The sequence below is a fragment of the Taeniopygia guttata genome, chromosome 3, assembly GCF_048771995.1.
Source record: "Taeniopygia guttata chromosome 3, bTaeGut7.mat, whole genome shotgun sequence".
In the NCBI taxonomy this organism is placed as follows: Eukaryota; Metazoa; Chordata; class Aves; order Passeriformes; family Estrildidae; genus Taeniopygia; species Taeniopygia guttata.
Window position 1 is genome coordinate 49903122 of NC_133027.1, and position 15128 is coordinate 49918249.

Consider the following 15128-nt stretch of genomic DNA (forward strand, 5'->3'; position numbering starts at 1 on the left):
AGAGAGAAAATAAATAATATTGCAGCTTACTGGCTGGTGACAATCACCACCACAGCGACCCAGTTTTCTGCTTCTATGCTTGAGGATGTTTCTGAGTAAAGATGGGACTTGGTGAATGAAAGGCTGGGCCTGGACGCATTGCCATTAGCCATCTTCCCACCAGAAGCTGTTGTGTAACTTAGAAATTTCAGAGCCCACTCTTCAATTTACTCCCCACACATGGAAAATTGAGAGGTTCATTTGCCTGTGAAGACATATAGAGAAATTTTGAAGCACCAGCAGTAGAAAAAATATTGCACAAATGTTTAGTTACTACACAGAAATAAATCTGTTTTCAGGAAGGTGGGAGGAGACTAGTGAATAAAAGCAAACGTGCTGCATTTTTGCACAACACTTCATGTTCGGCATCAAAGCTATTTTTCCATCAAGGATATATTCACATAAGCAGCAGCTGCTGCTCAGCAAGTCTGTTTTCCTTAACTACTTTATAATTGCTTTATTATTAATCCATCACATTGCAGTTAAATGTCAAAGAAGTTGCAGTTCTGATTGTCCACTCACACACAACAGTTTTACTGAGCGGGCTGCATCCTGGCAAACCAGTGGATTGCTTCTGCTGGCTCACAAACTGGAACACACAGCCTTTCTGATGCTGACAGATTCCATCTGCTCCCCTTTAATTAACATCTAATATGTAAACCATCTAATACATGTAACACTGCATAACAAGGGATTAAGAAATAGAAGGTAGCTCTTAATCATAAAGCTGTGTCATCTCATAGTATCTCATTACGAACAGTAAATGGTACTAAAACATAATGGGAGCTGCACACTAGTAGAAACAGTACATGTAGGTAGTTTCACTGAAACGAGTACAAACATATATGAGCACAGAGACAAAGTGGAAGGTGTAGCAGCTTTCATAAATGGATTCACATTGGTACTGCTCCAGCTAAGACATCAGCTGATTTAATGCAATTACAAGGAAGAATGGGATCTACTCATTTGTGTTCCCAATTATTGCTAGCTAGATAAGAAGCATTGTTTCTATAAGACTCTGGTGCAATCCATTAAACCCATTAAAAGTGCTAATTAGCTCATGTTCTACAAATGAAAGTGTCCAGGCAGCACTTTGTTGTCTAATACCTTCCAGCAGGCAAAAGCTGGGGATGAAAATATACAAAGAATAGCTTCTAGGAAAGCCCTGCAACCAAATTAAGATGTCAAAAGTAAGGGAGATAAAATGCTCTTCTGCATAACAGCAGCTGATGAAATTTATGTGGCTGGGGGACAGGGCTTGCCACCATTCATGGCTGGCTAAGTTATGTGAAAGGTCAAGGCTGCTTTGTTTTCATGATAACATCTAAGCAGAACACAAGTATTTGGAGAGTCTCATCCCCACATCTATCTAGTGAGCTACATTGAACTCATACAGAACAGCTGCAGCAAGGCTCGCAATGCTCAACAAAGGGCAGGAAGATTAGACACCTCGATAATAAGACATGAAAGACCCTAATGGCAAGAGGAGAAGGGGAGCTGTGCTCACTAACCTGCACCAATGACAGAACCATTATTTGAAGCCTCTGAGAAACTGAAAGAGGAGGGAGGGATGAACTGAGTGTGAGATCAGCACCTCCTGGCAGGTTTTGCCTTTGGTTTTCTGCAGCATGTAGGCTACAATCTTGTGCTACGAGCTCTTGAGCTTATAATATTATTCTAAGTTGTGCCAGTTGCTCTCCATTTGCCCAGAATGTATCTGGAAGGCCAGTCTCTGAAAGCATGCTCACATGAAACTGCTCTGTGCTGTGGGTTGAGCAGCTCTTGGAGAGGAGAGAGGAAGGAGCTGCTCACATGTCTTTAAGGTTCATTCATATTTGCATTTCCCTCTTTCCTGCTCCCAGTTTTGGGAGGCATATAAACAAACACCTTGCTCCAACTTATACAAGACAGCACAGGAGCCCATCATTCACAGCATCTTCAGTGGAGGCTGATCAAAATCTTGAGGTGAGGAACAGGGTTTATATGGGATCTTTCCCATCTGGGACTGATTGTTCAGCCACTGAAGTGGAAAAAAAAAGGATTGTGTTAGAGTCAGTGCAAATACACTGGAGGCCACTTTAGCACGTGCCTCACATCTCTCTTTCTTACCTGAAGTAAGAAAGTATCAGCCTGAGTACCTGATAGTATGAATATTTAAAAATCAATGAAAATAAATACAGTTCATGAAGAGCGCAGGCAGATGATAATTAAGCGCCTCACAAGACACATGCCAATGTTACCAACTACCCCAAAGTGCAGAGATCCAGATTTGCAGCTAACAGATGCCACTGGTCATATTTGCTTGTTTTCTGTCCATTCATCTCAGCTTTTCTGTTTACACCACTGATGCTTTTCAATGCTGGAAAGGTATATTCTTTGTCAGGCGATGTAGATGATCTGTTTGTGCCTGCCATACTCGCCCTGTCCTCTTCACTCTGGTTAATGGTCATGTTTACACTGTTGCAAAGGCAGTGTCTGAACATTCCTTAATAAAGCACATCAATATTGTGACAAGGCACACGATTCACTTGCCTGAACTATGTGCTGTTACCAGTCATTACATACTTGGTGCTTATCTGTAATTTAGTACTGTCTTGAGAAAATAAAGGGTAAGCAAAAATAAAAGCCCTAGACCTGGTCTTTATTCAGTTCTTCCTGAAAGAATGGAGTTATTCTAGTTATTTTGTTAGAGTGCTAAACATAAATTACTTCTAGTTATTTTTGTTAATGTGCTAAACATAAATTGCTTTCCAATTCTATTGTTTTCCCTGGATGTTTTTGGAGAGAAGGAGCCCGTACTAATTTATTTTGCTGAGATTTGCTTCACAGTAGCTTTAACTTCAGTCCTGGATTTCCTAATTAGTTTCTTTTTCCTTTTTTCCTGCCATAGGCTAAATCCATTAGATAGATACACGATCATTTAGAAGCCATTAAATCTTACTTTTGAGAAGAGGCCCTTTAGTTAGAGTTTCACTCTTATCTCGTTTCCGATCACAGGAGGAAGTCCTGTCACAGGGATCCTGCCTTGAAGACTTCACCGGCATCACGCTCTGCAGGAGAACACCCATCCCTCTCTCCACACCCCTGTGGCATCCAAAGATCCTGCTAAAGCAAGCATTGATTATCTATCTGCCTGATCTTCATGTTTGTTCCCTTGGGAGTGGTCAGCTCACAGCAAGCAAGCTGAAATCCAGATTTGCTGCAGCAGAGCCTTGCTCCAAACAATATCCCAGCCCAGCACAGGACAATTTCTGGGTTTGAAGCCATGCTCTTAAGGGGAGGAACCTTACACTTGCACTGGCTAATGGATGATACACTTCAATAAGGCAGGGGAACAGAAGTTAAAGGAGGGCTTTCATAATGAAATAAATTAATTAGAATTACCCACTAGGTAGTCCCAACAGACGTGGGTGGGAGCATCAATCCATAGATTATCAAGCCATCTCTCGGTCTCTGATCAGCTGTGCATTCTTAACTGCAGCCAGAGGAGCCCCTGTGAGAGTCCCAGTGGCTGGGGGAGAGAAAGGGAAAGATTTTGTTAGAAACCAACACCCGCAGTGGGGGTAGAGGCTAGGGGAGATGGCCAACCCAACCTCACCATCAGGAGCAGAGGAGGAACAGGAGTTTAAGTGGATAATCCCATGAGCAGCAGAAGCCATGCAGAGAGTTTTTCTATGGCTGCTTTGCATGGATTTTCTGCTCCCTCATAATCTGGTTGATTTTATGCTCAAATTGCAGCATTTGCCTTCAGGAAAAGTACTAATGTTGGTGTGACTCCTACATTTATCTGATAGCTTTCTCAAGATTTAGGAGTACAGTTTCACAGAGTTTTCTTAAGACAGAAGTCCAATATCATGGTAGCCTCTGTTCTTCATTAATATGTTTTTAAATGGACAGTGGCATGCAAAGAGCTGCAGACACTGACTAGGCAGAGTTTGCTTACAGAAATTCTACTTTTTTTAGCAAAATAGGTCACACTTGAAATCTAGCGAGTTTCATGAAAGGCTGGAATATAGCAGTGGGGAATGGTCTAATTCAACCCTAAATTTTGACTACTTTACTTATTTTCATATTGATTTAGCCATCTTTATTTTTTTTAAAAAAATCAAGATTGTGCCTCAAGGCAATTGAACTGAATTGTATATCTCTGTAATATTATGCCAGTGGAAGTGAAAACACTGTGGTCATATGTCCAAGAAGTTTTACAGATTGTTAAACGAAATTAAGAGAGCTTTTTGAGGTTATTAATTGTTTTGGATTTGTCTTGTATTTAAAAAAATCCAACATTTGCATTTGAGCAAAGACTCCAAGCAAGTTGAACTTGCACAGAACAAAGACCAGACAAGTTGTCAGAAGCTCCTGTGTTTCAGGCAGGATCACCAGTAGATTTCGGGCATTTCTATCTTATTTAATCACCACTAACTGCAGCCTGGAATGCTGACACGATGTGCAGTGAAAGCAAAGAGTGTAAATTGGGCATGATAGAGGTTTCTCGATGCAGGAAGGAAGTAACATAACACTGAACACAGCTCAAGTTGCACTGTGAGAACAGAATGAATGAGCAAACCAGGTCTCTGTCACAAAGCAGCTGAGAAAAAAAAAAAAGATAATTAAAAAGAGGTAAAGGAAAAGCATAATGAAATATCTCAGTTTTGCTTACTAAACTGGTATTTTTAAATACAAGAAGAATTGATATAACTTTAAAAACATATTGTACTGTAGTTAAAACAGCAAATTAAACAATTATCATGTTGCATTTAGTGAGAAAAATCTTATGATTAAATGCCAAACTATTTTTTCTAAAAGCTTTTGTGAATTCAACTTCTGTCAGCTCTCAGGAACACTTCTATTCAGAATTTCAGACAGGGATCTTCAGGCTCAGCTACCAGTTTGCTGAGAACCCAACACACTCAGTGAGTAGGAGTTCAGGGTATAGGTCACACTGGGCAATTAAATGCCTAAACCTTGGTGGCTTAAAATTTTTGCAGTGTATTTTAATATGGAAAAAGCTTCTTGAAGCTCTGTCCTCAGGTTTATGACATTATTGGTTGCTGTGGTTTGAGCAAAATTCTCAGAAGCATGCTTCTCAAAAAAACCATGAATTGTTATTTTTTTACAAGGGAGTGAGTGTAATGATAGGACAAAAAAAAAAAAAGTCTTCAATCTGAAAGAGGTATTAGAAAGAAATTAGATAAGGTATTAGAAAGAAATTCTTAATTGTGAGGGTGGCGAGGGACTAGAACAGATTGCCCAGAAATGTTGTGACTTCCTCATCCTTGGCAGAGTTCAAGGCCAGGTTGGAGAGGGCTTTGAGTGACCCAATCTAGCGCAAGGTGTCCCTGCCCATGGCAGGGGGTTGGAATTAGATGATCTTTAAGGTCCCTTCCAATCCAAACCATTCTATGATGATTCTATGTACCTTGCACCTCCTCAGTGTACCCCATTCAGAGGGGTAAAAAGGGACTTTGAGTGGGCTCTGGTAATGCTCAGCTGCTGCTCCTGTGTGTCCCAGAAGCCCTACTTTCAGCTCATCTTGCCCTAGGAAATGTTTCCTCACTCTTACACCCTGGTGGCACATCCATCCAACCACACAGAGGCTGTACAAGGGATAGGTGGGCCCATGGATGTGGGTTATTGGTGCAGGGAGCCTCGGGGTCCAGCACACACTGAAACCTCTGTAGACCCCAGGAGAAGCTCCATGGTGGTGCTTTAGGCTACTGTGAGAAAAACAGACACAGGGAGACTCAGACACCAGGGGAAAGGGGACAACAAGAAGCAGACTGGCATTTCCTCCAGTTTTCTATGACTGTGACTCTGTTTCTAAACCCAAAACACTGAACCTCCTGCTTAAAAAACATCTGTGGGATCTTACTCTCCACAGGAATTTTATAATTAACCCAGTTTTGCAATTATGCTCACCTTCACTGAAACCGAGCAGCTTGGAGAAATATTATTTCTATTTTACATTGGTAAACATTTGTTGCCCAAGCAAATAATCTTTTTCTGAAGAGAATGGAAAACTCCTTAGGCTGACCAAGACCACCTTTGCAAGCAGCCAGTTCAGAATTACCCTTAAAAACATAAATAAATACTGACCAGATTTACAAGTCATTCTCTAGCCTCACTCACTCTTTTCAGAACAAAAAATACTATTTAGCTGCTCTGAGATTGACAGCCTTGCTCAGATATTCAGCACGATACTCCAGAGAAGGCTGCCATTGCAGTCTGTAATATATCTCTTAGAGCTGTTATAGACTCCACATTGTTTGTTGTATCCAGCTATACTAAGATACAAAAAAGCCTCTCCTTTTTGTTACAAGTCACCTCATTTTACCTTCATAAAGAAATGTTTAGGTTTCTATCCTTTTGGATGGGACTGAATAATGTCACTTTTTATTTATGAACATATATTTTGAATTTCAACACAAGGACAGACCCAATGAACAGCTCTATTATACTTAAGAAATTGAGTTTCTATTCATAAAGAGCTGAGTAGTGCCCGTTAGATGGTTTCCCAAACAAAAAGCACTGAATACCTCCAAATGAGGCTGACTATATCAAAACCCTAAAACATGAATAGGATTTCTTCTCAAAAGAAAGACTGAATCAAAGTACAACTATAGTGATATATCTTCTAATACAGCTATTTACATCCTAAGAAGTACCTTTACCTTGGCTTAGAATCACTCTGATTTCTGCTACAGTGTTTTTGTCATAAATATGCACCTTATTATACTGAGGAAGGGCTTCAGTAAACTGTGTATAGGGCACATATACGCTCTAATTCTCCTGAATAGAATGTGGTGTTTGCCGTGAAATATAATACTTGCCATTTTCAGACCTAGAGTGTCTTAACTGTGTGTTTATATTTTTGTCTGCTAGTACTTTAAAAAATATTTACATGAGCAAAAGTAACTGTAACAAATCCTTGATAATAATTTTTGAAGAATCATTAAGGAGAAGAAGACAAAAACAGTTTTGAGTGTATAGTCTTAACCAAAACAATGGAAAATAAAGAGGAGATAATATTGCACTTTTTATAGAAGCCACACACAACCTTATCAAATTGTACATCAGGTAACAAAACACAGCCTTAGGAGAAATTTTCAAAGATGGATATTTATCAGGGATGCAAGTACATGTTCCAAGCAATACATATACTTTTCTTTTTTTCTCAAGAAGAATTTTATAATTTGCAGGGGTTATGCAAAATATTACCATTGATCTGTCAGAGCTTAATATCTCTTGTGTTTGGTCTGAAGTATAAGACAGTGTAAAGACTAATGGAAAGCCTGGATCAGCAAACCTTGTAGCAAACTTTTGCTGAGAATGAAGAAGGTGAAGCACAGACATTGCTAATTTGGCTCTGTGATGCACAAGAGTCTCCTTATGCCCTAAAAAAGAGGTGATCCTGCCCTTCTGGATCCTGCCCCTCTGGATCCTGCTGGAGCCAAGCAAGGGTGCACATGGAGTACAGTGCTCATTTTTGTCCTCCTCGGTACAAGAGAGATGTCGAACTCCCTGGAGCAAGTTCAGCACAAAGGTGATTAAGGGATTGGAACATCTCTTGCATGAGGAAAGGCTGAGGGAGCTGGGCCTGTTCAGCCTCAAGAGGAGATAGCTGAGAGGGGACCTCATCAATGTCTGTCAGTATCTAAAAGGACAGTGCCACGACGATGGAGCCAGGCTCTGCTGGGTGAAGTCAAGCAACAGGGCAAGTGGCAATGGGCAGAAACTGATGCACAGAAAATTTCACCTGAACATGAGTCAGAACTTCTTTACTGTGCAGATGACTGAGCACTGTAACAGGTTGCCCAGAGATGCTGTGGAGTCTCCCTCACTGGAGATACTCAAGAACCTGTGAGGCACCATCCTGTGCTGTGTACCTTGCACCTCCTGTGTGCTCTGGGATGAGCAGGGAGATTGGACCAAATGACCCACTGTACTGCCTTCCAACTTTACCCATTCTGTGGAAAACCAGAAAGCAAAATAAAGAGCTGGCAAGAAAATAGAAGATGGGTAATCAGCTAGGTTTTCAAAAAAATTCATCCCCAACCACCCATCAACTTACTAACAACTGATAGAGCACATATCAGTGCATAGGTTCCCTATTTCAGTATGATATGTAAGTGAAGAATGGGTACTCTATTGTAAAATGTACAAACATAAACCCAGAGGAAGAGGAAAAAGCCTTTATCTTCCCAACCTAAAGTTTAAAAGACAAAGTTCTGTCTAGTGATGACACAAACATTTTTTGAAAGTTTCTGTTCAAAAATTTTAAGAAGATTTTTTACCTAAAAGGAGTTATTATTGTCATTGTTGCTGTAAAACTCTCAAGAGCAGTGACATGTGCTTCAACAGCAAAGCCACTTAGAAAGAGCAGTGTTCCTGCTAATGGAAGTACCGTTCAAAGGAAGAACATTACTCCTTAGTTTTCCTCCACAGCCAGCATTTGCTAGAAGGGAAGAGACATTGACCTCCGGCTTGTGGTGGGTAAATGCTAGATTACATTTAGCAAGTGAAAGTCAAAAGTGCTTTCTATGTTGCTTTTTAGTTAATGGCATCTGGTCTGTTAAAATCATGGCAGTTTGTTGTTTCTTCTTCTCTAAAGTACATGTTTTGGTTACCAGACTGATTCTGCTAGATTTTCTGAGTGGGAACATCCCACAGTGAATACCTATGTCCACCTGTTTCACTTAATTTCTGTACATGATTAATAATTATTCTGATTTATGAAAATTATATAGAATAGTTTATTACAAGTTTTTTTAAATACAGAGTAATAGAGGCTGGGATCAATTACAGGCAGCTATAAGGGGAGTTATTACCCACTGTTAATTAATCTGTCAGTGACTACTAAACCCTTGTAATACCCCACAGAAATTTTAATTAACATCCTTGTAAATTACCCATTACCTTGCTGTAATTTTTGTGCAGAAAAACCACATTTTTTTTCCTGTGTGTCTTCTTCTCAGATGCTAGAGCATAGCTGGAATGGAGAATTAGCTTTTAACTATAGGCCTTACTTTAGGCCCTTTATGTGTCAGAACTTCTAACAATTGCAGGTTTAAGATACATTTTGCATGAAGTAAACACTGATGATTACACACAACCCAATGTGAAGTAGCATTTTCATGCATTGATTTTACATCCATTACCCCAAGTGATGATTTTGATTCTTCACAGGTTTCCTTAAGTCAGCATCAGCAAGAAATTTTCAAAGGTGGTTTCAGTTTCAGATTAGCCAGATTGCTTCAGAGAGCTCAGCAAATCTGTAATTACTTATCCAAAAGCAAAAGTGCATTCCAAGAACTTAATAAAATAGGGGTAATCTGTATTTCAGTCTCATTTTACTAAACACACAGATTATTTAATGAACTGTTAAAAAACTATTTGCCAATGGAAATTCCCTGATGGGTAACGCGATGTAAGTTAGGTAGAAAACATCCACCATGTTACTATTCGTCCCTGTATTTCCCCTGTGGCCTGGGGAAGACTATTATTTCCATATTCAGTTATGTAGTTAATTAACAGAAGTGTCAAAGAATTTGCACTCTGATGGTGGTAACTATTTCTGTTTGTTCTGTTTGAGATTTATTGTGATTCTTTAATGATTGAACTTACAGGAGCATGTGAAGACCTGTTTTACGGTGGGGTTGTAATTCAATATGATTATTTGGTAGTAAAGGCTTTGAAGTGTGTCTTGCCTCACACTGAGCAGTTTCAGAAAATAAGGAATTAATTGTCAGCTCTAGGGATGGATATTCAAAGCTCAGCTCTGACCTAAGACATGAGCATTAGTGATGAGGCATGTTTGCCTAATCAAATCTGCCTGGTGCTGATTGGAGATTATTGAAGGTGCTGGAGAAAGCTGCCTGAGGCTGGCAGGCTCAGGAACTACAGATCCTCTCCTGAAGCACTAGTGGGTCAGGCTGTCAAAAAAGTCTTTAGATTAATATTGGAAAAAGTTACAGGTTAGATACATACACTGAGAGAGATGTGTATGTATACTCACTCCTGATGTATATTGCTGAAATAGACTAGAGGTAGAGAGGGAGGGAGGTAGAGCTGTTATTTTTTTCCTTTCTCTACCATCGTCTTACCATTTGGCAAAGAAGCTGGTACCCCAAAATCTGTATCTCCATCCCCTTTCTCCTTTGGGTGGGGGTTCTCTTCTTTCCCAGCCAGGTATCCAAGCCATTTCCTTACCACTGAGTAATCCTATACATAAGGGGGATTTTGGCATTAGCCTGTTTACTTTTTTCTCACTCAGCCCTACACTGGAAGGATTAGTGTGAAAATGAACTGCAAGTGCAAAGTGACAAAATGGGTCTCTGTCTTACAGTTTCAGGCTGAACCTCAGGCTCAGCACACACAATGCAGTCCATTGGGTTTGTTTTTGTTTTCTTTTTCCTTTTTATTTTTTTTGTTTTTACTCACAAGACAGCACAAGAATTTTAAGAATATGTAGAATGTCAAAATTGGCACCTCTAAGCCTTCTCAGACAAGGAAAATGGTTTTTCTGCAGTTCCCCATCCTCCTCTGCCTGGATTAGCCACGGAGAAACAAAAGCAGTGGATTTTCTCCAAGGCTGGGTGCCTAAAACAGGGCTGGGTGACATACAAGAAAGGCCAGGTGAGTTTATTGTTTTATCTGTTGATGCCACTGTATCTTCAAAGGCACCATGTCAATCAGCCCTCAGAGGGCTCGATGGTCTAATGATTTGTAAGCAGTTTCAAGTTAAAATAAGAACATATTGACAAAGAATATGTGTTTCACAACAGCCTCAAACCCCCCTCTCCTCTGTCAGAGTATGTGAGGATTTCAGACCTACATAGCTCTTTTTAAAGATGTGCCCAACTCAAACTGGCCCCTTGGAAGCTTTCCATCTCAGAACTTCATAATCACAGGGGACCATTTTTCCCTTCTGCATCTTGTGCTTAGCTGGGACAACATCAGCTTGATTCAGCAGCAAGCACCACTTGACAGCCACCGTGACCTTACAGGACTCAGCCATGAGTTTCTGTGTCTTCTCTGCATCACATGGAACTTTCCACCTCTTGTGTTCTCATATAAATAAAATGGCACATTATGTTATTTCCAAATATTTTTATTAGCAGGTGTCTTCATTGCAGGTATTCAGCATCTTTTCTCAGAGTGGACAGAGGACAAGGGCTTGATCCAACAAAGGGAATATGTGTGCCTTCATTTCCCAGGCTCAGAGTGGCTGCACTGCCTGAGAGTGATAATAATTAAAGCTGTTACGGAGTAATTAAACTGTCTCATATCTGAGAGACATGCCAACCCACTGTCAGGTCTGCAAGTTGGTGCCAAAACACAAAAGCATTTTTCATGCCAGCGATGTACTCTGGGTGAGTTCAGAAACTGAGAATATTGCTGGTAAATTCTTTTGAGGAACTCAGAAACTATTGTGGAAGTATCAGATTAGCCAAGTTCTTGCTGACTCTCTTGTACTGGCACAGTTGTACACAGCCTCCTGGTGACAGAAAAGCTCCCAGCTTGGTTATTATTAATCAATATCCCTGAGGTGCTGCTACACCAAGACACCCCACAACTGAAATTGGCAGGACATTTAAGGAATTAATTTTAAACCTTTTGTTGGTTTTTTTTTTAACCACTCAGGTTTCAGTGGTTCTATTTTTTTTTGCATGCATCAACCAGTTTTAGGTCAATTACACCAAAGTTTACCTTAAGCAGCCACATCTTAATTAGATATATAATACTTTTACTTTGATTATCATGACCAAAAGAGAATTAGATTTTTAACAGCTGTTTAATGAGAGCCACATTTTACCTACAGAAAACAACACTAAAATGTAAAATCAGTTGCCTAGTAAAATATTTTTTCATTAGAATAGAGAAAAGGAAAAAAGAGGGCATCTTTTAGGTATAGGGTTAAACAAACAGAAAAGCTGAATGCATATATATATATATATATATATGTATGCATATTTGCATAAATTAAAGACTTTAAAAAGAAAAATAATTTATAATGAAAATCAAACTAAAAACTGCACAAAAATTGTAATTTCTCAAATTTTTAACTACAATTCTTCATTATGTTCCTATTAAAAACAGTCACTGATAAACATATTAACAAGTAATTAATATGGTCCACTACCTGTAATGTGAGTGAAAAATCAGTATTTTTTCCTTATTCTTCAAAGATTTTATATGAAGATGATGAATCAGTGTCTGATGTTAAGCTTTTGCCATTTTACTGCCTGAGTGCAAAGTATTACAAGTGGTAGAACTAAACTGCAGTTGTCCAGCTGCATCAACATAGGACATTTTGGGATGTACTATTCTTGCTTTCATTATTATAATATTTGACAATAATAATATTATCATATTTGATAATATTATCATATTCAATTATCATAATTGACCAGAAGTCAGAGTTTTACAGTTGTTAGGCACTAGTCCTCTGGAAGTCCTGGAGTTTAGGAACATACATCAGTAAAATATGTCAATGACAGAGAAGGCATCCAAATAAACATTTTGAAATCTGGAACTAATTGATTTCTAAGTTTTCTCCACACAGTGTCTTCCAAATGCAGAGAACATCTTCATAGCCAGAACATCAGGGTCTACGCTCAGCAACCTGCCTGTGCACTGGGTCAGTCCCTTTGCAATAACACGCAGGAAAGTTTTAGGAAGATGCAAGGCTTGCCTCTGTCATACCAGTCTCCAAACCAGCCTCACAAGCTGCCTTGTCTCAGAGCATAAGAACAATTCTCAATGAATGTGGACGAAGTCTATGTTTGCATTTGGACACATAAAACTGTCCTTGCTCAAGTCATAGCCACTTAGGTCAGCTTATTTGCACAAAACCAGAGTCAGTGCTTGCAGGTAAGCAAAGCACTGAAGGTGCTATTGAAAAGGTTGGAGAGGCTAAGAACTTGTGGTTAAACCTCTGAATTGTCACAGGGGATGCTGGGTTTCATTCCTTATCATAGACTGAGCTGTTTGATATCGGACAAGTGACTTTATTTTGCTGTGCCTCTCTCTGTAAATTAGAAATAACATTCATGCTCTTCAACCCAATCAGCTCTAGGCATGATCTCTGCAGAGGCAGGAACAACTTTGTGCTGAGTATTTGAATACACACTTGACTTTTTCCAAATTGTAGAGGCAGACTTAATAGGTGGGGTTGGGAAATGACCCAAGAGATACCTCAGCAGGGAAACCATTTATCTTCACTTAACTCACTTCCACACCTGTCTCCCCTATTCTTTAGGCTCTGCTATGCATAAGCAGTAAATTGGGGATAATCAGAACCAGTAATATTTAACCTTTGCATGGCAGTTTATGAAACAGCTTTCCAGATTGCCACTTTTTGCAGTTCATCCCCTACAGTGTGCGTTTGACATATATTTGCTTTGAGGGGTTTTAAGCTGTAAAGATGTATGAATACCTGCCATCCATTTAATCTTGCTTGTCAGAGATGGGCTACCAGGCAGGAGGGATCTTGGGCTCTGACCTACTAGGGCTGGCCACACTTCAACTTAATTGAATAGACCTGAGAAATGAAACAACTTTGAGTCACATGACACAGTGCATTTAGACAAAAGGGGGGAAAAAAACAGGAAGAGAGAAAATGTATCTGGCAGTTATGTTTAGGGGAGTGAGGAGCAAAGGAAAGAGACTGAGGACAGGAAAGGGCAAGTGAAAAGCCATTGCTTCCTTCAGGATGCACAGTAATGTTTGCCGTAGAGGCAGGAACCAAATTCTTCTTTTTATAATCAGCATAATCCACCAGAAATAATGTATAATTCCTTGTAACTGAACGGCTGTCTCACAGATGGATGGTGTAATATGTCCCTTGCTTCCCTCGCTTCCCTCCCTTCCTTTCTTTCCCTCGCTGGAAGTTCCTGTAATTGTCACTTTGTAATGTATATTCCAGCACATGGACATGCAGAATGAAGGCTACATGCTCATTTTGCACCATAAATGATGTGTACTGCCTTGTGTCACAAACAGTAAATCCTTTATACCGAAAGTCTGTTCATTTTCACACCATTCACTTGTTCAGTAACAGTTGTCCAGATTTTTTAATTCAGCTCCTTCCACTAATCCAGCAACTGCTGGTCTTAGACAGGTGCAGGGATCAAACAGGCTCAGTAAACTGAAACATCTGGCCTGGAAATGATAATAGGCCCTTTTACTCTCCAAAGCAGAGAAGGAATGCAAAGTTTTCAAATGTTAAATCATGCAATTAGCCCTTGTAATATACTTTTTTTAAAAATTGAAACAATAGTGTTTTCTGTTCAGGGTTCCATCATTACTTAGGTCCTGCTTTTGCCTCTGCTGCAGAAGATGCCAGGCCAAAGGGGTCAAAACATCATCTACTACTAATAAATTTTTTAAAAACCCAAACAAACCAGACCTGCCTCCCCTCCTTCACAAACAGTCATTTCAAGAGGCCCATCCATGCAATAAGCAAAAAACTAATTCTGTGGCAGTGTTTAGGAAGACCTATGCCCCAGAGAATGGAAAACTCCCTGTACAAGCCCAGTTCCATGAAGCTGAATGATCTCCAGTGTGTGAAAGCTGGTAAGAGAACAGAGATAGTTGCAGACAGTCACCCCATTGTCTGGATGACACTGGGAGACAGTTTTCCTCACACTCTTTCTAGTGCAGAGACTATTATCAGAGCTAAACAAAACCTTTTAAACTCTGAAAATGCCACAGGAGTATTTCTGTTCAAGATTGTCCAATTTTGGAGCAGCTCTCGCCATGCTTGTGCCTGGGTTTGGTTAGGCTGAGCCCATGGTAAGAAGGCTCATCTTACTCCCTTCTAGGCTTTGTTCCCAGCTATCCCTGGCTTGTGTGTGGCTACCCCTGTGCCCCATAGACCAGAAGCAAAACCTTCTGCAGGAAAGAAGAGTTGTCAGAAACTTCTGTGGTTATAAAAGTTTCTAAGGGGATGTTGTCTTCTGGCAGACCATATATGTGACCAAGTATTAGGGACAGGTATGTCCCATTTCCAGTATTAGAAAATAGTTTCAATTTCTTGTTCAAAAAGTTCTCTATCTTCTTGATTAAAATTCTTTGGCTTGACTAAA